Here is a 23746-nt window from a genome sequence, read left to right on the forward strand (position 1 = left end):
ATAGGAATTCTTAAAGTAAGGGGGAAATTATCCTTTTTGTGTGTGTGTACAAACTCTTTATTTTGTTTTCTTGCTGGTCATTTTTGCGACAAGCAGATTTATAAGCAGCTCATGGGTGACGTTGTGCTGCAGGAATTGGGGTGCTCAAGGTGTTAGTAAATAATGAAACACAGTGTAGCTCTGCAGCAGAAATGTTACAGGTGGGGTAAAAAGCTGAGTATCTCTGTGTGTTCAGATGCTTTTCCTGGACTGGCCAGGTCTCGGTTTGGTGGTTGTTAACACCAACCTAATGATCAGGTAGGATCGTTGCTTGTTTAAAATGCTTTCTTTCCATCAAACAAAGTAGTGTCTGTAGTCGTGAATAATGATTTCCAAATGAATCCCACTGGCCAGTTTGTCCCGATGTTTATCTGAAAAAAAGACCAACAGTTCAATAATTTTTTGGTACTAAAGCAAAGCATGGACTTGTTCCAGCTGCACCCTCTGGATTACTCAGTGTTGGGTTCCTTGCAGAATTTTCCATGTAGCAGGAATTAAAAAACAATGCTTTTTTTTTTTTTTTTTTTACACCTTTTATGCTTAGGAACCACATATTAGTCAAAAATAAACACTAGTGACAAATTTAAGTTTAATATCATTTTCAATAATACTTTTGCAGACATTGAGAAAGAATACAAATTCTACCTGAAATAGTTTTAAATCTTCATGTTTAATTACTTGGGAAATCTAATTGCTGTAAATTCATAATTGCAGTCGGCTGTGCAATCTGCAGCTGATTGACAGCGCACTTAAAGGGACTCTAAAACCGGTGATGGCCACTTGAGCTTCCCTATGCTTGTAAAAGAGGTGTGTAATTACTAATAGTTAGTGTGAACATTGGGTTTCTTGCTTTCTGAGAGGACTTTACGGTAAATATATGATGTTATTATGAATTCTCCCTGTAATTAGTCACAGGAAATACCAAAAAGTAAATGAATGTTTGAGATATTAAACCCACTAATGTACACATCCTTCGATACAGATTTTTATACTCCTAGTGTTTGTTCTTGGGTGGTACAAATGTTCTCAGTTTCCTTCTTAATTCCTTTGTTTTCATGGGTTGATTGATTGTGTGTCAGATGAGGAGTTATGCCATGGGAAGCTAATTCTTATACAGTTTTCTTTCAGAGAAGTCCTACTGAAATTGGGTTTTTTGTATGAAATCATTATAGTGGGGATGACATTTAGAAGGATTGCCTTATGAATTTGGAGTCAGTGTTGCTCTCTCCTACAAATTTTAAACTTTTCAGAAGGAAATGCGTTCATGCAGCAGAATCCCATTGTATAAAAACTACTCTATTTTTATTGTGTGATTTTAAAAATTGTGGATATATATAGTTACGTGACATAATTTGTTTATTGAATTATATTTTTAAAGGAATCTTGCAAATCTTTGTTTTTATGCTAAGGACTTCTTAATTTGTTTATGCAAATGTTGAAAGTTTAGGCTCAGTTCAACTGGGTTCAGCTGAAGGTGATGAAAGTTGTAGGTCTCTTGTAAAGTGCTTCCTTAATGGCTCTTTTTCTTATATATGAAGTAGATATCCTTAAATTATTTAAGAATTCAATTTAAAATGTTTCTTCAAAAAATTGGGAATGATATACTGTGGCACTGATTGTCTAATCTGGGATGCTATTGATTGTACCCTGATGCTGACAGAACTGTTTTTCTTCCTTTTGTGGCTTTTTCACCTTCAGAACTCTCACAAGGGGACTCTGATAACCACAGCTACATTCACTGATATGTGAAATGGATAAATTAAAAATCTCCAAGAAGAGTCTGAAGTTATAACTAAATGTGTTTTTTGCACCCAAAGTTTGTAGATGTTCTTAGGGAGTCAAACATGTAGAAATTAAGTTGAGGTTTGCAATCCAAGGTCTGCCTGTGCCATGGTTCAGAGTCCACAAAGTAAGATCTCTTCTTTCATTATTAAGACCCAAAAGAATCTATTAAAAAAATATAATCTCAGTTGAATACAATTTGCTCCTGGGCCCCTCTTCCCTTTTTATCCACAATAACTACTGATTCCTGATTTCATGGCAGGACCTCATGCTTCACCACCATTCTGATTTGAATGTGTTTAAATGAATTTTCTTGTGTTTAAAAATTAAGCAGAGAAGTAAGCAAATATTCAAACTTTTTCTTAACCTGGGAGCAGTTAGAGACACTGTTCCCTGAAAAGTCCTCAGGTGGGTTTCTTAATATGTCAAAAGTGAGAAGAGTCATTGCCTTGTAGCTGCATGTTCTTCCTTTCCATGATCCCTGGACTCTTGAAGATATTGTTGGAGCAGATGTTTGACCTGTCAAAACAGCTCATGTCTCTCAGGCCATTTCCATGCCATCGACACGGTGTCAGCAGCACCTCCTGACTCCAGCTTAGAGCAGCCCCTCCAAAGAGGGGGGGAAGCAGGACGTGCTCTTGGACTCACTGGATATTTCTCCAACCCTGGAGTAATGGGAGCTGCTGCCATCTCTGTTGCTGTAGGTCCCCAACCCTGCTGCCCTTTTTGAAAACTTTGTCTCATTTAGGAGGGCTATCCCGTCAGGTTAGACCATCTTCTTCACTTCAAGGTCCTCACTTATTCCAAAGGGTTGGGGTTTTTTCCCTATTTTTTATGTGCCTTAGGTTTTACAGGAACTTGCAACTCACAAAAATGCCAGCTATGGCAGAATATAGGGTATACATAACTTAAACTCCCCAATTTCTTATGTTTATTTTGAGACTTATGCCAATTAATACATTCCCTAAAAATACACTCTTATTAGCACAGTTTGCAAATACAACAACTGAAGATCTCTTATCTAGTTGTAATTTTGTGCTTGGGCAGGAATTGGTTCAAATTTAAAAAATAACCCAAGCAAATGAAAGAAGTAAACAAGAAAATGATCCAAACTCCTACAGCCATCTGCTTGAAATACTATAGTTGAAATCTATGTAGTAGGAGACACCAGTATTTGCTTTTCAGACCAAAATGCCATTGTAACACAGTGAATAAATTAGTAGTTGTCAATTAATGAATGAATTGTGCTCTTTTATCTTTCTATTTCCCCATTGTTCTCAAAAAGACTGTGGACAACTTTTTGTTTATTTTGGGTTCTGTTTGTCATTCACAGATTATTTCAGCAAATCATTGCTGGTTGGCAAATCATTTGAGTCCCTTGCTGTGAAAATTTGCTGTTTGTTTTATGATGGGTTGGGGTTCTGTTCCACAGTGCACTTCATATGTATAGGGTCTTCTTTAGTTTGATGCTTTTACATGAAAATTTAGGAAGAGTAATTTATTGCAGTGAGAGTAGAAAGAGATTTAACATCACAAAACTGTCAGAATTGAGGTACATTTTACTTCAGTTAAGGTTATGGGACCTTATATACCTAGATATAGTTCTTGAAAGAACCGTAGGTTTATGTAGCCTGTACAAAATCAGAGACAGAATTTGTTAGAGGGAAGGAAATGATGTAATAAATTTTCCTATGTTCACTTATAATCTGAACTACTCCGGAATCACAGGTTATTTTTAAACTGCAGAAATAAATTACACAAGTGAAAGTGCAGAAATCTTGTTGCACAGTTTTTTTTTTCCCAATAATTTTCTGTTTAGAAATAGCAAAGGAAACTCCCGCATTGCTGTGGCACAGATTTTCCCCAGCACGTCTGCAAAGAGTGGGGCAGCTGGTACTAGAGGTGTTGTAACATAATGCTCCTTATTTCATAGTTACTGCTGCATACTTGAGGATTTGGAGGGTGAATGAGAGAGTTTGTACATCTTGATGGAGCCTTAATAAGCATTGCAATCTATGTTTTGTGCTGTGCTTATAATCAATAGATTTCTTTCTGCCGCAGATGGGGCAGGTGATCAATGGACTTTAACCACTTTCAGAAATTTGTGTTTTACTTTTTAAATCGCATTCCGGTTGCATGAAGCAGAGGAGTTTCTTTTGTTTGCTGGTTAGATAAAAAAAAATAAGATTTAAATACTGTGTTGTTTTTTTTTCCTTCTTTGCAAGAGGTGCATTTAAGACACGGCTTACTTTGTTTTTGTTTAATGTTTTTGCCAACTTATTGCTACCACTGTCAAAAGCCATGTGAGTTCCAGGGGAATAAAAAAGTGACCCCTCTTTAGCGGTTAGATAAAACCTCTCAGATTAGTGGGGGCATTACAATCCACCCACTGGAGATGGTGGGAAATAAACAGTGTTAGTCTGCAGTGGGACTTGACATGGGGCTTATTGGTTATACACGAAACATAATGAAAAAATGAATTTCATGAGTCCTGCTCTGACTTGGATGTCTTGCTGCTTTGGAACTATTTTCAGGCTTTTCCATCCCATGCTCAGAGACTGGGCAATACAGAGCATTTCACAGACAGCATGTTTTCAGTGTGTAGGCTGCTGTGCAACTTGCTTTTAATTGTGCTCTGGTTCTGCTCTGCAGAGCTGGCATGCTATTTGTATTACTGCCTGAGCTGTCACAGAGCTAAATCCCATGTTTGCCCTTTGAACTGAGCAGTGGTAAGATACCCTTTGCTTGGTATCTGCTCTTGGGCAGTGACTCCAGGTTTCATGCTCTTATCTGGGATGTAACTGGTAGCAGAGTTTGCAGGTAAACTATGAGAAGGTTTATGTTTCTGAGGACTGAAAAAGCTGCTAAGACTAAGTGGCAGAAAAAGAAGCTGGTTAATGCTTCTGCAAAGAGTCCTACATTTTCTAGACCTATGAGAAATCAGGATTGTCATCACTTGCACAGGTGTTAGATAGTGTGTGTGATTCACTGGAACATCACTATCAGAGGTGAAGCAGAACTCAGCTATTCAGCCAGTCTTTTGCTCTGCCTTTTAGACTCACCTGTTTGGGGGGAGCAGCCACCAAATCCTTCATCTCTGACACTTGCTTACAAATATGAAATCTATTTCCTTAAGATGAAACATTATTGTAATGTTTTAGAATGTTATCTTGTTATATAGAGTCTTAGTGGTCATTAGTTAAATACTATTAACTATTAGTATTAGTGTTAAAGTCTTGGTGTATGTGTGCTGCTCTTTATAGTGTGCATATTTAATACATAATCCAAAAATAACATTTATTAAATGTATTTACACTGCAAGTAGCTTCTCTGGAGAGGAACAGTCACTGATTTTTCCATTCCACATAGAAAGTATCATCAGGTCATAAGAAATACCTTTGGAGAAAAAGTAATCCTCTTTTTATATGTCTTGATATTATGATATTAGCTTGCTCAGGGCTTGCTTTGCATTGAAAAGAAACAACACCACCACCACCACCAACAACAACAAAACCTTTAGTCTGCTAGAAGCATCCATTATTTGCATATATTATTGATTTAAAACCTCTCAGAAGAATAACATGGATAGACTCTAGAGGAAACACGAACCTGTCTTTGACAAGCTGACTAAGTCATGGCAGTGAAGGTGAAACCTTTGTCAACAGTGGCTGCAAATGCTTCCCTCACCTGCAGGTTGTCACCGTCGCCAGGTGTGGCCAAATACCAGGAAAGGTCTTTGTTTTCTCCTGTTTGATGTTGATATGGTATCTGTCCCATGTGTGAGGAGTATCTGTCAGCAGTGAGGGTGGCACACAGAGGCCTCATTTACTTCTCAAGTAAACTCGATTGTCTGGTGTAGCTTACTTGTGACTTTTATTTGATATGCCAGTGGTCCATGTTATAGCCTCAAAAACTCTTGTGTGATGATGTGTTCCTGAGTGGAGGGTTAGATGAAGATTAGGGAGGACATCAAAGCAGCAGTTAAAATGAGGAAAGATGAGTTAAAGTCAAGTCATTAGAGATCCCTTTGAAGTATTTACAGATTAAGCCCTGTCTCTTTTAAGTGGAATACTTATCTGCCTTTCAATATTTAAATAATAAGACATGACAGGCTCTGCTTTTCTGAAGGGTTATTGTGTGCCTATGCTGTGCTGTAAAGGCATCAGGCCAGAGGCAAGAGACTTCAGTTGTGGAAAACCTGTAGCAATCCTTTAAATTCACTGCTGGAATATCTCTCTGCCAAATGTTAAGCAGACATCTTGCAAGTGAGAAGACCACACAGTACCGCACTTTCAGATGAGTGTGGCAGATGATAATGTGACACTGGCATTGGGCATGACTTTAAATGTGATACTCGTGTTTTAGGATAGATAATGGATCTTCCTGTAGGTTGTGTTAACGACATTTTACGAGAAACACATTTATTATCCCTTAGTCAAATTGAAAAACTGCCTATTCCTGCTACCTGAGCTAATCCATTTTGGCTTGCCAATCTTAATGCAATTGTTAGAACCAGCACAGGAGACCTAGTGAACTTTAACCATGTATATGTTAATACAGATGAGGGCAAACTGACTCTCAGAGTGCTTTTCTGCATAGAAAGGGACAGCTAGCTTTTTTTTGCGTGTATAGACATACTGAGAAAACTGATAACATTTCCACTAATAATTCTAAATATTCATAGCCATACCCAGAATTATTATTTTTATGGTGCAACATTAAAAAAACATAGTTTTTTTGGTTGGATCTCCATACAAAGTGCTTTTTTCCCTGGAGAACCTGCAGCACAAGAGTTAATGGAATAATAGAATAATTTATTTTGCAAGGAATTTCTTCAGGTCATCTGGTCTGGCTTTCCAAGATGAAATATAACATGAGAGGCAAATGGATGACGGGGATGGCATAATCAATATAAATGCAAAAAGTGTGCAACTCTCATCCATGTCCAAATAGGTCCAGTCACTGCCAGTGGGTGCAGTCTGTGTATTAAAAAGTAGTGGTGAGTTTTAACAAGTCCTTTGAGAGACAGCTTGATCATTAGGTGCACTGAGAAATGAGTGGCACTGAGGGGGAGGGGAGGGAAAAATAGGCCTGTTTCTGCTTTTCGTTGTAGAAAAAAAGAATAGTCACCATTTTATAACATCAAATTTATATTCTATTGAAGGGTTCCCGTGCTTGGTTTTAAAAGCAATATACTGCCTATAGGTGCTGGAATGAAATACACAGTTCTGTCAAGTAATGACATTTACTGGGAAAAAATAATCATAATAATGGCTTTGGATAATTGAAACTACATTTCATGTGAACACAGTACCCTAGACAAATACCTTCTGTGCAGTTTTACTACAGCATGTGTATTTGTCCTCCCTTGAGAGCTGTTGCCCATAATCTCTACTGAGGCACCTCTCAGGCTGTTGTAGGAGGGTGTTACTGGATTTTAATATTTGGTCTGAGAGTAGGAGATTGGCTTTAGATCAGGTGGCCTTAATCTGAGGGGGGGAACACATTTCAAAAGTAGTAATTGTAAAGTAAAGCTCCCTCTGTTTGAAAGAATCTTGAATACATACACATGCCTGCTGTGGGCACGAATCTGTCCTGACTGGTTGTCAGCAGGAACTTGATTTCATGAGAATCTCCTTTCCTAAGGATCAAAACCTCTTTTTCCTGATGGTGCAAAGTCCAAGGCCTGATAACTGAGATGTTGCTAAGTAGCTGGTGTGGTCACTTGCTTCCAGAAGTCTTTTTCAAGAGGATGAATACTGCAAAATGATTACCTGTGGTCTTAAGGACTCGTTGTTTAGTCCCAGATCAGCTAATGTAAGTTCAATATGCATCTTGGTTTTTATGGGTCCCTTTCCATAAAAACCCCTGCATTCCACACCTTCATTTTCCTATTTATTTTTTAGTGCCTTTTACAGTACAAAAAAAGGCATTTTGTTTTTTTTGTGGAAGGAAAATACTTCTTTTTGACATGTTGCCTTTCAATCCACATCTGATGTCTTTTTTGAGTTTAAAATTCTACCATTAGAGCTACAGATCATTCGTCATTGTCATTGCTGGAACTGAAGGTGTCTAATTGTAGTGCTTTTAGTATGATGAAGACTGACTACCCCCTCCCATGCTACCTCACTGCCATTTTCTACAAAGATACCTGTGGAGTTATTGTCAGGGCTTGCTGAAACAGCTGACTAAGTGCTGAGAAGCTGAATATTTTCTGTGTTTGACATTTGGTTCCGACATAAAGAAAAACTAAAGACGAGGTTACACAGCAACCTGACTAGCAAATCTGATTAAACTGAATGTGTGTCTGTGAGAACACTAGAGGTTTCTAGGAAAAGGTGATTTCCCAGACTTAACAGTCCAGTCAGAGCAATGGCTCCTGTGTCCTAAGGCAGCAGCTCGAATGTGCAGGCAGTGCACAGGCTCAATCAGTTGTGCCGAAGCTGGATCAGTGGTAGCAGTCCCAGCCTGGGAATCTTTCCTTAGGGATGCATCAGTCTCCCTGTGCATATGGAAGCTGTTACATGTGTTGGAGCTCTGAGCCTGTGTGGCTGTAGCCATGGCAGTGTGGGTGGTTTTCCTTTTTTTTTTTGAGGATGTTTCAGTTTTGCTTAGCAATAATATTTTCAGTTTAGCAAATACTCTTTGCTGAAAGGTTCAAGTTAAATTCCAAACAAAATTGCTGTATCATAATGAAATCCCCTGTGGTTTCTCCTGGCATGGGACTACTTGTGCAACTGGCAAATATTTTCTTCTGGGCAGAAGGTCGTTTTTTGGTAATGGGTGCATGACACATAATTTTCAAGTTAATGCAGTTTTCTGCTTGCAGCAATTAAAGGCACAATATTTGGCATCATTCCTGCTAAAAAATATACCTTAGAAGATTGCTTTTTAATGACTTTTTTTTTTCCTAAATTTAAACATGTATTTGGATCATAAATGAAACAAAATGATAACTTTATAACATACCTTTGGAAACTATACTCAGACACAAACTTCTGGCTTCTCCCTGTCAAACACAAAGTGCCAGGCAAGAATTTCTGTTACATGAGGGAAATACATACAAGGAAATCACAGAATTCTTGCAGATGTTTAAAAGGGAACTGGAAGGTCTCTGCTGTTTCAGAGCCTTATGTGTGTCAGATGTTGTACTTTATGTTGTGTGAAATGTTGTCCCCTAACGTGGAGATAACCATCAGTATCACACAATATGAAAACTTATTAATCATTCATGTATCTTGTATTGACTGTTTCTAAATGGTATCTTAATATATTATCCAGAAGATACAGGCAGAAGAATTCTGAAGAAGGCTGTAATTTATGGTGAGAATTCCTATTTTTTTCTGTGTGGGTTTTCAGGTTGCCGTGAGCTCTCCCTGCAGAGGGCACAGCTGAATGGCCCTCCAGCAGTTTCCTGAGAAGTAACACTTTTGTTTTCCATTCTTTTTGCCACTTCTCTCTAAAACTGTCAGCAATTTTTTTCCAGTGGAAAGCAGGAAAGTGTCTGTCTCATTGCTAGGTGAGGTGGATTGGTAGATGAGTTGCTTATTATGTGTCAAGTGAGACAAGTCCACACACCATCTTCCTTGGCAACAAACCTGGAGTAGGAGCCTCCAGCTCCCAGGATGGGGGACTACATATAGCTCAGGCTGAGAAGAACAGGAAATAATTGCTTTGTGAGAGTATCTGTACTGCATGGTGGGACATGAGGGGCTTCCAGGTTGGTCTGCCCAAGGTGTTGGGGTGGGAGAGCACTTCCTTGGAATGGTTATTAAAAGCTGAGACTGTCTAGCTGGATTTAATGCAGAGTTTCTATTTTAGCTTGCTCTGTTTTACTGTTCAGCTCTGTAGCAGGATGTAAGTGAGGAATGCTGGCTGTCTGTATTCCAGTTCTCAATCTGTTTGGGATTTAGCTGTTTGGGGAATGATGTTATTGAAACAGAAAGTTTTCCTCTTTCGGTGCCTTGTGTTACTCTCATTGTTTTTGGAACTAATGGAGGACGCCGTTTACCCACCTGGAGCTTTCTCTTCCAATTATATTTCTAAAAACGAGTTTTGCAAACATGTCAGACTTGTTATATACACAGTAAAACTGTTCCCTCAAATTATAACTCATGCTACTAAAATATGTGACTCCCTCATATACATTTCGTCTACCTGCCTTTTTTGTTTCACTTGGCAGATAGAAGGTGGCAAGAAAAGTCTTTAGGATAAATCTTCAGATTGGAGTAGTCAGAGCAGCCTAAGGGAATTTAGGTGTCCAAATCCCTGTCCCAGCCAGAGGCTTTAAAACAGTATTTTTTATTCCTGCCTATCAGCTCATCAGCAATGATGGAGCCAGATTAAGTCTTTCCATTCAGTCAGGTTTTGTGGGCTAATGTTTGCTAAGTGTTTGACACTGAGCCGCTGGCTTTTTTCTACAGCACCTGCTGTTACACCCCAGGGGTTTCTCAAGCCAAATGCTGGTCAGGCCCACCTTGGCTTCATTGTCAGGTCAGCTAAGTCCAGCCCTATATGCTACTTGTAAAGTATAATTTGCCAAAAATACTGTTTTTCTTTTTTTTTTTAAGATTAATTTTTCCACTATTGATTTTTATTATAATGAGGAATTATAGTATATAAACAAAAACTGGTAGTGGTTACAATAAATTGATTTTCCTCTTGTTTATATCGCTGAGGATTGTGCCTGTAAAATTTTTTATTGACTACAGCATTGTGGATGTTTCATTAAAAACATTCATCATTGTATGCTGGTGTCTTTTATTATGTCATAAAACTGCAATGCTAGATAAAGCCAGATTTTTCACCCTGCTCTGAGTATAAGGCTTAAATCCTACTTTCCTTTCAAAAAGGTAGATAGGTAGCTTTCTTACTGGCATGATTAGTGCTAAATGTTACCAACTTCAGCCATATTCCTCAGGGAAAGATGAAACAAAATTCAGTGAGATGGTTTTGAGGTGGAATTCTTCATTTTAGTCGTAGTCTCTACCATCAGATAGGTAGCGTAAGACAGTAAATCTGTTAACTGACTTAAAGAAAAAGAGCTGCTTGATTTAAATTTTATTGTTCAACAATGTTGTGTAATTAGATGGGAAAGCAGCAAAGTCCTTTTATTAGAGATGTCTTTGTAGACAGTAGCCATGAAAGCCGCAGTGGTTGATGCTAATTACCATATTTTGTTTAAACTTCCATCTAAATGAAAAGATCATTCAATTCCGAAGCTGCAGCCATACAAAAACCACAAGTGCAGTTGAATTGCTGCTGCCAAGCAGATGGGGCTTTGATCAGAAGAAGTTATTTGCAGCTTTATTGTCTGGCTGCCAGGGTGGGGCTTGTATTGAACCACCTCACCCAGAAGAAGAGGAAGGGGAGAAATGAGTCTGATCTGAGCTAAGTTCATGGGAGAATGAATTTTCCCATTCTTAGATTATTTTTGCAGATGAAAATCCTTGAAAAGAACAGCAGTAAGATACTCGATATTGGGCTGCTGTAATGTGTAAGATGGTTTTGGTAGGAAGAGGTTGGTATGTTATTAGAGGAATAGAGAGTGTTGGGCACAGCTGATTGCATATTTTTCCAAGGTCAAGTCTCTGTAGAGCATATGACCCAAAACTTGCACTGCTGTACTTTTTCACTGATGTATTTCATATTGTGTGGGACAAAGACTTAGCAGCTTCACACATCTGAGATGCTTCCTGCAAAGACAGTGTGAGAAACTGGTCTCACAATGCCACAGGGAGAGTAGGAGTGGGATAAGTGAAAAGGAATGCAGGAGAAGGGACAGCAGTGTGCTAAAAGTTTAGTGATTTGGGTTTTTTTTTCCAGCTATGTATTATTCTTGGAATGTATCAGGGGATTTTTGATTATGCCAATTTACTGATACTCATTTTAACAATGAGTGCAGAAGGAAGGAGGTAAAAGATCAGTACAGATGAATTATACTAAAGTATAAAAGTAGAAAGACCACTGTAGAACAGGACTATCCTGAGCAATACATAGCAAACCTATTTTCTATTTTTAAATTATGTTGATTGTTCTCAATCTTTTCTTCCAGTGAACATAAAAGCCTAAAAGTAATAATTTATGATTGTTTCTGTGATCTTGTTGGTCAAAAGGGCTGGCTATGAACATGGTCTTATTTTGACCTGTACCATAACTATCTAAATTCAGCCATTGAAGTTTCTCAAGCAGAGAAAGCCTTTCACATGCAAAGAGAGAAAGGAGGGGAGTGGGGGGTAGGGGAAAAGCCCAAATCAAACCCAATAACTCTGAATTTCTTCAGTGTTGCACTACAAATACTTTAGCAGAACAGTGTCATTTCTGAGCAATTACAGTTGGGAATATTCTGAGGCCACTTTAGAAGTTCGGGGTTTTTACTGTTTTTCTGAGGTGATAGTCCTGTTTGTGTCCCTGTTAGTACATGCTGGTGCTCAGAGTGTTTAGGATTTGGCCATGCATATGAAGCTTCATAAGGGTTTACACCCAAATAACAGTACATTGTCTTAAATTGGTCTAAATCTTGAAATCTGTGTGATTAGCACACTTGAAGTGGATTAGAGATAAAGCTGTAGACTTGTGGAGACTGACTTCCATTTTCACTTAGTTGATAGAAACTCAAATCAAATCAAACCCCTTAAAACCTCCAAACCCAATAATTTTTTATATATTTTGCCTTTTTTTTCTTATAGTCCTTTCTTTTTATTTTACAGTTTCACTTCTTGTCACCTCTGAAATCATCTCCATGATGCTTTACATATAAGAGGATTTCAAAAGAAAATGTTATAACAATCCAGTCTTTGTGTCAGACTATCTTAAAAAAAAGCATGAGAAAGTCTAAAGTCAAAGGCTAGTTCTTAGCACTTAGAAATTTTAATCATATTATATAAGTCAAGCTTTGTTTTAGAAGCACAGCAACACAGATGTCGTTGTTCTAAGTTGAGTGTTCCTCCTAAAAGAAATAAATATGAAAACTATTTGTGTAGTAAAAAAAGGAACCTAGATTTGTGTTAAATCAAGCAGATATTGGGTGCAAATTCCTAAGCTTGTTTCATAATTTTTAACCCTTCCCACTTTGTCTCCCAAATGAGACCATAATAGAGAATAAGTTCCAGTAGATTATGCAGTGGAGTGTTATCATGAACATTAGCAATCTGCTGTTCTAAGGGTGGTGAACATAGAGTTAAAGGAATTTAAAAGGATGTCCCACCGCCATGGTAATGAAAGAGACACCCAAATCTCCAGACTTATGTAGAGCTAACATGCTAAAATTACACAGTATTTTGTATTAATCTGATTTTCTGAAAGATCTTAGAGGAATTTGAAAGCTTCCAGGGCATAATTTTCGGAAAGTCTGTTAAACTATAGGATAGATTCCTCCCCCCACCACCACCTTGATGGTGAATAAGCAAAATCTTTTTGTCATATTTTTGGCAGCAATGTCACTCAAAGAAAAAACAAAAGACAACAAAGTGGGGTGAGGGGTGGGGAGAAGACAGAAATCTTTCAAAACCTGCCTTCTGTGAGTTTTGGGTTTTCTCCAGGCACAGAAGGCATCAGTGGTGGTGGTGGAGAGAGAAGGCATTGGTGCCAGGCAGAAACTTTGGGGGTTTTGGTTGTTTTGGTTTTTTTTCATGGTAATGGGGGAGTTTTGATTTCTCTCAGCTGTAGAATTTGGTCTAACAAGAAGGTGTGGGTAAAAGCCTCATGTTTTGATCACATACAGCTTGAATTCAGTGTTTTACCAGCATAACTGAAAAGTCCTGCTGTCTTGCTCCTGAGAAACGTGTGGTGCAGTGCCTGGATAAACAGGGCTGGGTGTCTGGTGAACACTTGGGTTGGGCAGTAGGACACATTGGAATTGCTCCCAGAGATGAGCCTGTTGCTTCTTCCTCTGTCACAGCCTCGTGCCACTGAAGTAACTGGTGCACACTGGGGTGTGTGCAGACAGTCATGGCTGTTGGCTCTTGAGGATTTCATCAAATTTCTTTGATCTGTAGAACAGTTTTATCAGCAAAATGTTCAGATCAGTCCTCAAACTGAATTTTCAGATTATGTATTACCGTATAAACGAAACACTTTTTGCTATTGAAATAGTCCCTGACATGCAGCTAGATGCAGTTCTGAACTTTTCAAAACTGAGACTGAAAATTTTTTAATGTTGAACTTGTGGTAAAGAATAATACACCTCCATATACTGTATTATTTAAAGACCTGTGCAGATGGCAAGTCCTTCCACTGATCTGGAGCAGGAAGCCAAGGGCTGACATTGCAATTTGTTATCTTGACAGTACAATGGGTGTTGCAGTCTAATTTGCAGTTTTAAGAATTAATGGTGAAGTGATAAGAGGTGATAAAGATCACAACCTGTGTGAAGTAACAAGGACCAGGACAGAGATGTGTCATTTACTTTGATGTAAATAAGGTATTTATTCTGCACTGCTCTGGTAGTTCACCTGAGGTGAAGCAAATGTAGAAAATCTGGAAAAGCATGTTTATGAGCAGGAGTATTTACCATACCTGTCCATTTATCTGCTAGAGACCAATATATCTCTCTTGCCTGGTTTATATCTTTATATTTCAATATTTTTACAAGGATAAAATCAAAATTATTAGCTAGAGAGCACTATACTTACGTAGCTTGTTTTATTTTTGCTTTCTTTTTTGAAATTCAGGGTATTTCGTGCATCATTATCATAATGACCTCTCAATTCACAGTTTTCTGTTCTTCTTAATGATTAATTAAGGAATATAAGGTGACACCTTTGTGGCTGCTGTAGTGATAGTTTGAACATAAGAAATGCAGTTTTCTTTTAACCAGAAACAAACCAAATTCCTGGTCATGTGTAAGTAATCTAGAGCTGGCAGCAGTTCGGACAAGAACTTCCCAAATTGTTAAGGGTGGATTACAGCCATCTGGCATGTTTTCCTCAGTTATGCAATGTCATGTAATACAGTAGCTGGATGATTTTACCATATTTTGGGGGGCTACGTAAGTACTTGAAAGCTTTCATGCAGTGACTTCAGTCTTTTTAGCTTCTCAGGAAATAGTTCTATTTTTGAGCGCTCGAGTTTAAGCAGTCTCTGTGAAAAGCATTAAGGATTACTAAAGCAAAAGGCTCTCTGGGTTATGGATTTTGTGTTCCTTAATTTCTGCAAAGCTGGTGGTGCATTTTTGGATGTTTTCTGATTTAGCTGGGGAAATGAGTGTTCCACGGGCTGAGGGTTAAATTACAGTGTATACATGCTTTCGTTCAGAGCTTCAACCTTTAGGTTGCCAGCTGAGGCTCAGAGGATTCCTATAGAGCTCAAAGTTAGACATAGGTACCCCCAGCAGGTGATTGATAAAGTAACAATAATTATAACTCTAATTGCTCTCCAGAGGAGTATACCCATATCCATATAGGAAGCACTCTACGCTCTGCCTTCCATGGGTGAGTGCTCAGTGAAAGGACAGGAAAATTGACTGTCCTGGTTTTGAACACACTCAAATATTGTGGGCTCTGGACTCTCAACCACACCTCTGCTTCCTCAGACTTTCAGAGCTTTTGATGATCTCATTTTATAAACATACTTGTTAACACCTCTGAATCACAACAGTCTGGTGTGGAAAGGTTGCTCCATACAAGATTGTAATCTCCATGATGTGTTTTAATGTAGATTTTGTCTATTCAGTGGCTGTCGGTGTCCCCACGTGTAGTGAGTTGTGATTAGCTTCTGTTTTCTGCACAGCAGGATTTTCATTACATAATGAAACAATACTTGTGCAAACAAATGGTCCTCATATTCATGGCAAATCTGCCACTCGTTTCAAAGTGAGTCTACTTACAAAACAGCCTGAGAGTAACTAAGGAAATAGTTTTAAAAATACCCATCCTGACACTTTGTAGTAGTTTTGTAAACTTTCACCAAAACATAAAAATTTGACACAGAAAGCTTGAGTTGGGTATCAGTAGAACATTTAATCTGGTAATATGGTTCTGTGATAGATGTGTGAAAATGCATGTTAATCTAATTTTCTAAAAATAAGAAATAAAACTTAAAATAACAGGTCCTAATCTAAGGTTTTCCTCCATTTTACTAACACTATTTATTTTGGATTAGGTTCACTAGAACACTGAATAGTTTTACTAAATTGATCCTTTTTGCTCTGCTATAAGAAAATCTACCTGGTGAGGTGCTCAAAGAGGTGTAGGTAACTCATACATTGAGAATTACCATCTTCTAAGAGAGAATCTAATTGTGCATTTAACCAATTTCAGGACAATTTCCTTATTTAGAGAGAACTTTACTTTTGCAGAAGAGGCCTGGAGGGACAGACTGCAAAGGAAACGTGGAGAGCTTCCTCCAGGTTGTTTTGTTAAGGAGTATTTTTCCCTTACAAGACTTCACAGGACTACTCTCTTCTGTTGGCTCAAGGTCAGCAGTGACTTTCCTGGCTTGCTTGAAGCACAGCAGTAATGAGAACACGCTTCTGGAAATGCCTTTGTTGTCTGTTGCCCTTGGAACTAGTCCTTAAAAAGGGGTTTGTCCTTAAAAGTGTTGAGGAGCAACATTCAGCCTCAGCTAAATTGCTTTTCCTTAGATTCACAGATTGTGGGGTGGGAGAGTGCACATGTTCCTTAGACTTTCTGCAGGTTTCTGCCTCTGCCTCGTCCCTTGCTGACCTTGGGGAGGTTCCTGGCTGGAGCCAGCACTGCAGTGCTGCTGGCACAGGGAGTGGGCAGACAGGGAGATCCCAGCCTGAGACGCACCAGTGTGCATCTGCTGCTCCTCAGTATTTCCCAACTGCAATTCCACTGGAGTTTTACATCAATGAAAACTTTGGTACACTGTCTTGAAGATTAGTTAATCCTGTCATTGTTTTAGTGCTGATTTGCTAATGCAATTAACAGGTATTAATCCCCATGTTTTTTAAGAAAAGAACAATAATAGATTTCCACATCAGCTTGTTTTTTTCCAGCATCTTTCCTGAGCTATTCCATTATGGCAAGATAGTACTAAATGGAGATATCTGCAGTTCTACTTGGTTTAAAAAGTCCACCATTTAATTAGAAACAACTGAAGGGGCCCTAAAAATAAATTTGAATTGTAATCAGCTTCTTAACATATTTCAGGTACCTGTACCAAATATTGATTTTCTTTTTTTCTTTTCTAATTTCCATATTCTCAAAGCAACACTACATCAATTTACAAGTTCAGTTGTCAGCAGCATGAATTAATGTTATCAATCAATCTATCTCCTTCCATAACGTGATTTTCTAGAGCCTGCATTTTGCTACGTTGTAGTGAAAAAAAGCTGATACCTTATTTGGCTAAGGGATGGTTTTTATTTATGTTTTTTATTTATGTTTTGGCTACTTTTCCATTTCTTGTTGCTCAAATTGGTTATAAAGGGTCCTACAATTAATGTTTTTTATTTTTTTTCCCATCAACTTTTCAAGCTACATGCCTCATGGTCTCAGTGTTACATAATTAATCAGATCTTTAATTTAGTTAACTTTTAATAGATAGATATGTTTAACATTAATTTTAAAAATTCATAAAGATACTATCTTGCACTGAGGAATCAAAAATTTTTCTGTATTTTTTTTGGTAAAAATCTGTAGATCTGAATTGGGCTTTTCCTTGGAATTTCTGAGGGTGTTGTTTTTAGTTCTTAGGATGTTTATGTTTTTGTGGGAGTTTTTTGTTTACTTTGTGGTTTTGTTTGTTTTGTTTTCAGGAGAAACACCAACACTTTTTTTGTTTAGTAAACAAACCCTTTTCTGCAGTGAAAATCTGTAAATATATATAGTTGCACTACACTTAGAAATGCCGGTTGAATTGTATTTAATTTTTTCAACTCTCTGGATCCACTTTCAGAAAAACAAACAAACAAACAAACAAAAAAAGAGAACGTTTAAGAGTTCCTTATTCCATTCACATTTGAGTGTAACTATCTAGCAGTCCAGAAACACATTCACATGTACCCATGTCTCAATAGCAAGGTTTCAAATGTTTCAAAAGCAAACAAGCAATTATTTAAATAATAAAACCAACACCTGCTTCTTAAAAGCCCAAAGCAAAGAAAATACAACGCCCCCTGCAAAAACCCAAAGCCAGACACACACTCTTGGGAAGACATGAGTCACTGCCTCGGGAGTTTGCTGACGTGAGAGACAGTTCCAAGCTCTCCAGCTGAACAATACACAGTCCTGCTCACAGAGTTCACTCTAAATAAATGTGCTTTGGCGAGTGCCTCTTTACTGAACGTGCTTTTTGTTGGTTTTAGTTTTTCTGTAGCATCCTCCTCCTTTCATCTTTTAGACTTTTGAATGCATTTTTGAGAGCGTGACGTATTTTTTTTTTTTTTTAAAAAAAAGCTTTAGGCATCCTGTATGTGTGACTTTTTATTTTTTTTAAACCTAAGAAAATTGTAAAGGATCTTGTCAAAGTTGAGTTCTTTGTGTTGATCTAAAGAGCTTCAGTTAAAAGCTTTTTGAAGTGTGTGGCAACTGCAGCAGCAATTTATATGGATGGGAGATCAGCTATATAATAAATAACTAGGTGCATATATATAACTTCTGAAAGCCTGCTATCTTGTCTATTAAATAACTTTTTTTTTAATTAAAAAAAGCCTCTAATTAACCATGTGGTAATGTTGAGGTATGATTAAGGGAAGTTTCATTTGAACTAGAGTTCATTTATTTTCCAATGTGAACACAGTTTGACAACATACAATTTAACTCAATCTCTGAGCTGAGCTTTCTTCACGGCAGTAATATTATTACAGCTTAATGATAGAGCTGCTGACTTACAATTCACCTACCATGCAATTACAGAGCTTCCAGAGTGGCCTGTTCTCCTCCCTGCTCCACTGGCAAAGTCCTGTGGGTGATGCCCCAGATGGTGCTGACACTCTACAGTCACGGTTGCCTTCAGCATCCCATGGCAAAACATTTTAGGGAAGAGAGGTTTGTGTTCCTAAATGATTTCTGGAGGGAAGGATTGAGTACTCTACCTCTATAGTGTCAGGTTTTAACAGGGAATGCTGGAGTTCTAAAACTAACAGTGAAATCTCCCTCCACGCCCTCCACCATCACCTCCTGTGACTGTGTCCTCAAGCTTTGCTTGGCTTTCTTCCCTCATAGAAGAAAAGCAGCATTTTCTAGAGAAGTGGAAACAGTTGAAATGCATGCAGTTCAGCACTGTGAAATCTTAATACCATGCAACTACTATTTTAGATAGAAACTCGTTGATCTTTCAAAGGAAAAGAGCTCTTGGTCTATCCAGTTTCGTGTACTGGCTCTTCCTGGTGTCACCAAGTGAGGTATGTGACAGCACTCCTTACCAACAAGCAGTTCTGCTGTTAAAATCTTTGGATCATGGCATCGAGGAAGAAATTCATTAGAACTGAATAGCTTGTAAGCAGGAATGCTGTGTTGCAGGCTATGTGTTGATCCAAGTAACTGGAGGGAGGAAGGAAATTAGAGTTTACAAAGTCCTTATTTGAATTCCACTACAGAAAAACGTTAATTTTTCCACTCTCGCTCTCCACAGTTTCCATTAAATGTCCTCTCCTCTCCATGAATTCAAGGAAACTCAAGCTGTTAACTGGCTTGTAGGATGTTTTAATAGCATATCAGAGTTTGTCTCAAGCTAAATGAAGACTAAAATTTGGGAAGCAGACTCACCTTAGAAACAAAACAGATAGTAGCATTAACTCCTAAGAAAAGTAGGTTGATATAATGAAAATTCTGCCTGGCTCTTAGCTACATCCATATGAACAGGACCATTTGATTGATGACTTAACGTGTAACTCCAAAGGTGAAAAAACAAAGCAGATCTCTGACTGCACACGCACTTAATTTTCATTTTTGAGGTTTGGAGCTCTGCTGTGATAGAGATACAAAAGAAATCCTGGTTCTCAAAGTTTGGGGGCCTTTACACTAAAATTGCACATAACAAAGGTGACTCTATATTAGTCCTGAATAGTTTTTCCTTCTTTCCCTAAATAAATTAGTATAGTTTTGTTTCATTTCTTTTTCACATCTTTAAAGTTCCCTTATGTCTTCTCTGTGCTGATATGGTAGTGACACATTTCTAAATTTGCTCATCTTGATCTCATTCAAAATTTACATGCTTCCTGAATAACAGCTCTCCTCACTTTACTCCTCATCCTTGTTCTTCCATGACCTGCTGTCCTTGTGCCATGGCTTAACCCCAGCTTGGGAATGAGCCCCACTCAGTCTCTTGCTCACTCCCCCCAGTCAGAAGGAGGTAAATCAGAAAAGTGACAAAATTCGTGGGCTGAGATAAATACAGTTTAACAGGAAAAGCAAAAGCCATACATGCAAGCAAAGCACAACAAGGAATTCATTCACCACTTCCCACGGGCAGGGAGGTGTTCAGTCATCCCCAGGACAGCAGGGCTCCTTGGGACAACAACACCATCACTCTGAATGTTCCCCCCTTCCTTCTTCCCTCCAGCTTTTTTGGGGTCACTGTCCTGGCTGTGTTCCCTCCCAATCTTTGTGCACCCCCAGCCCACTCGCTGGTGGGAGCACAAGTCCTGACTCTGTGTAATTACTGCTCAGCAGTAACAAAAACATCTCTGCATTCTCAACACTCTTTCCAGCACAAATCCAAATCATAGCCCCATATCAGCTACTACGAAGAAAATTAACTCTATCCCAGCCAAAACCAGCACAACTTGTTGGAGCAGCTGTTAGTACAATACCACCTTTCCCCCCATCTGGCAGACAGATGGGCTAATCCACAAAGAGCTACTATTTGTTCATGGATCAATTTTCAGAGTCTAAAGTGACAACCTTCCCAAAGATGCTGAACATGTCTATGCCTGGGCAACGTTCCACAAAACAAGAAAAGTCTTTCAAGACTTTTAAATATTCCTCTCTTTCTCAGAATAGGAAGAAAGACAGCCCACAGTATTTTTTTTTAAATTAGGAGGTTGTTTTGTGCACCCACTTATGCAAGTGCCTCTGCATTTTTTTATTTCATTATATGTTTTTAAAAGAGAGAATATTACAAAAGGAAAAAGTACTTACTCTTCTCTCATAGACAGCAGCAACTGCAGTAGTTTAGGTATTTTACAATTTCAGCAAGAATTGTGCCATATCAGAAGACTGATTATGCTTGTTTGAATTGACCTATGATCTCTTCGATTTTTCAGTTTTCCTGCTGGCACTTCTGCTCTTAATTTAAATATCTGGGCTTTGTTGCCTGTTGAGTCACTATATCCTTGTTGTATAAATATGATGTAAAACATTTTTATTTTATTTTTTTTTTAAATTTTAGAGAAGTACAATTTGGGCTACAAGTACCCTTAGTCTTTCAGAGTCTAGTTAGCAGTGGAATGTATGCTGTAGTATATCTGACATTGCATAAACTGCATATAAATCATCATAAGAAAAAGCTCTATTGGAGGGCTGCTTGTTACTTTATGAACCCTATCTTTAAATCAATTGTAACAGAATGAAATATAAGTGAATAATAGTTTTCAGGTGTATATTTTGAGTGAGTTAAATAATGAGATTGTTTTCTTTGTTTTCTCAGACCTTGAGCTTCTCTTCTAAAAGAGAGTCAGTGGGATTCATTCCCCTTGACAAACAATAAGCCAGACCAGTATCTGGGCTGCAGTCCATGTTGTTTTCCTCCACAGAGATGGTATCTCTCCTGTGAGCCCTGTGCATCGTCCCAGGTAGGGCAGCCAATGCTTCACAGAGGATATTAACAGAGAGCCTGCAGATACTGCAAGTTGCTGGAAAGTGGCCCTGTAGGGCCACACTTTCACTTCACAGCATAGGATGTCACAAGGGCTGTAAGAGGTTTTGAGGGAGGAGTGGAATTGCTCTCCTGGCCCACGCGCTTTGTGTGCTTTTCACCTTTGTTCACCATCTGTCCTTGCTGGAGCTGACGTCTGCCATCTGAGCGCTGCCTCCCTCATGCTTAATTCTCTGAATAGATGCTTATGGCACCCTCAAAAAAAAAAAAAAAAGCCCTCAGCAAACCAAAGACAATCGGGTGTCTTTGTGAGGCACACACTTCCCTGTCCCCGTGGTGCTTTTGAGCGCACACCCTTCCGAACAGCCTTTTGTGTGCTCAGACCCCAGATGGCTGCCTGCAGTCACAGCCTTTAGCAGAAGAATCATATTCAAATTGTCTAATGGATAATAAACTGTACTGACTTTGCTTTTGATGTGAATGGATGTTTTCAAGTTGAGGAAACAAAAGATCTCCTGGGGAAAATTGCTGGAGATATGAATTGTTGTAAATCTTGAAGGGGGGTGTGGGGTAAAGCTGAATAAATTACAACTACTTATTGGGTTTGCTGAGGAAACAAGCACTGCAGAAGTTGACATATCATAGAATTAGTAGAATATTTCTTAAATCCTATTTTCTAGATTATTGCGGCTAAGCAACTAATACAGACTTGGTTTTGTATGTTCTGAATTCACATGGGCCATATTTGATACCTAGAATTCTTAGCAGTTTAATTTTACTGAAACAAAATGCTTTCAAGAAGACTTTGCAGTTGCTAGAATATTCCCAGAAATTTCCAATGGCAATAACTGAAAACCTTTGAGGCTCTCTTCCCTCTCCTCTGCCCTTCAAATCAGGGAACAGAAAAATGTGATTAATCCTGAGAGTTTCAGATGGAGTTTCCTGAAGATATTAGTCAGACTTAAATGTTATCTTTGAGTAAGTATTACAGGGTTGGAAAACAAAGTTGTGGGGTTTTTTGTTTGGTTGGGTTTTAACATGATGAAAAAATGAGTCAATGTAAAATGTTTTTAGCTCTCTGAAGCGTGTTGTTAATACATGTTTTTCTAACATCTAAACAGTTTTTTAACCTTTTTAGAAGTAGTAATTTTCACCAGGCTTTTTAACATAGGAGGTAAGATTATGAAGTAGTAAAACTCTTAGGTGTATCTAACATTCCCTTAATATTTTATACATATAGACAGATATATATATGAAAACCTACAAAATAAAGGATAAAACAAAGGTGAATGTTTGGAATGTGCTGAGTAACAGCAGTAATGTATTTTTATTGGGAGGATGTGAATAAATCTGTCTTTGATACAGCTTCCAAAACTTTTGGAAAATGCAGAACTTCTCTTCCAGAAGTAAAGCAGAATGCAGGATAAATTCTGGCTTTTCAAAGAGAGCGATCTTTTTTGGACCTACCTCTTCCTTTGTTTGATAGTTACATTTTGGAATCTTATGTAAGTTACCCACCAAGCATTTTAGGAAAGCAGTTTTGAAACAAAAGCAGTCTTTTTCAGTTAAAACATTTCTGGGTGCTATGTATGAGAAATATATTATTATTACTTACATTTCCAGAAATACATAGTGGAGAAGTCTGGGCGACAGACCCACTCGTGTTAGCTCATGACAGGATTTGAAAGAACAGCTAATGTGCTGTGGTTTTACACACTCAAATTGCCTTTGGTCCGAAGTATGAACCTCTTGGCTTTCCACAAGTAATTATTTTGGGATGTATTCGCATTAAAAGGAAAAGATAGGAGAATGCAGTCACCTCTTGCTAACTATAGAGTCAAACCTTTTCCCATGGGAGGCCACAAAGACCTATTCTCTCACAGTCCCAATGAACAAGTACCAATATTAGCAGAAACAGCAGTAACATCTAATCTGAATTTCCTTCACATGCGTTGCAGCTGAGCTGACCAAATGATCTGGGGGGTTGGGTCAGTCATGATTTAGTCTAAACCAAGCTGAGATGGTATTGATGCATCAAAGAGACTTAAGTGAGCTAATGAGGATCCACTTGCACCCCAAACTCATTGTGTCACTGTCCTTTTGCAAAACATTATGGACAGCATCAGCAGTCTTGTGTACTGACTTGGTTTGAGGTGTTCCTGTGACAGCCATCATCCCAGACTCTATATCCATCTCTTTCAAC

The 23746-nt window shown here is 38.3% G+C and overlaps 1 protein-coding gene across 5 annotated transcripts in view; it reads left to right on the forward strand.

The window, feature by feature from the left end:
- Positions 1-23746, forward strand: part of SPSB4 (splA/ryanodine receptor domain and SOCS box containing 4) — a 159240-nt gene that overhangs the window by 47431 nt on the left and 88063 nt on the right. For 4 of the 5 annotated variants that reach the window (XM_064666565.1, XM_064666561.1, XM_064666560.1 and 1 more), the window contains one exon: positions 21376-21520. The exons of the other annotated variant lie outside the window; for it this stretch is intronic. The gene's annotated coding sequence lies outside the window, so the exon portion shown is untranslated. The remainder of the gene's footprint in view (positions 1-21375; positions 21521-23746) is intronic. 5 annotated transcript variants of the gene reach the window in all.

The sequence above is a fragment of the Pseudopipra pipra genome, chromosome 10 (genome assembly GCF_036250125.1).
Source record: "Pseudopipra pipra isolate bDixPip1 chromosome 10, bDixPip1.hap1, whole genome shotgun sequence".
Classification (NCBI taxonomy): Eukaryota; Metazoa; Chordata; class Aves; order Passeriformes; family Pipridae; genus Pseudopipra; species Pseudopipra pipra.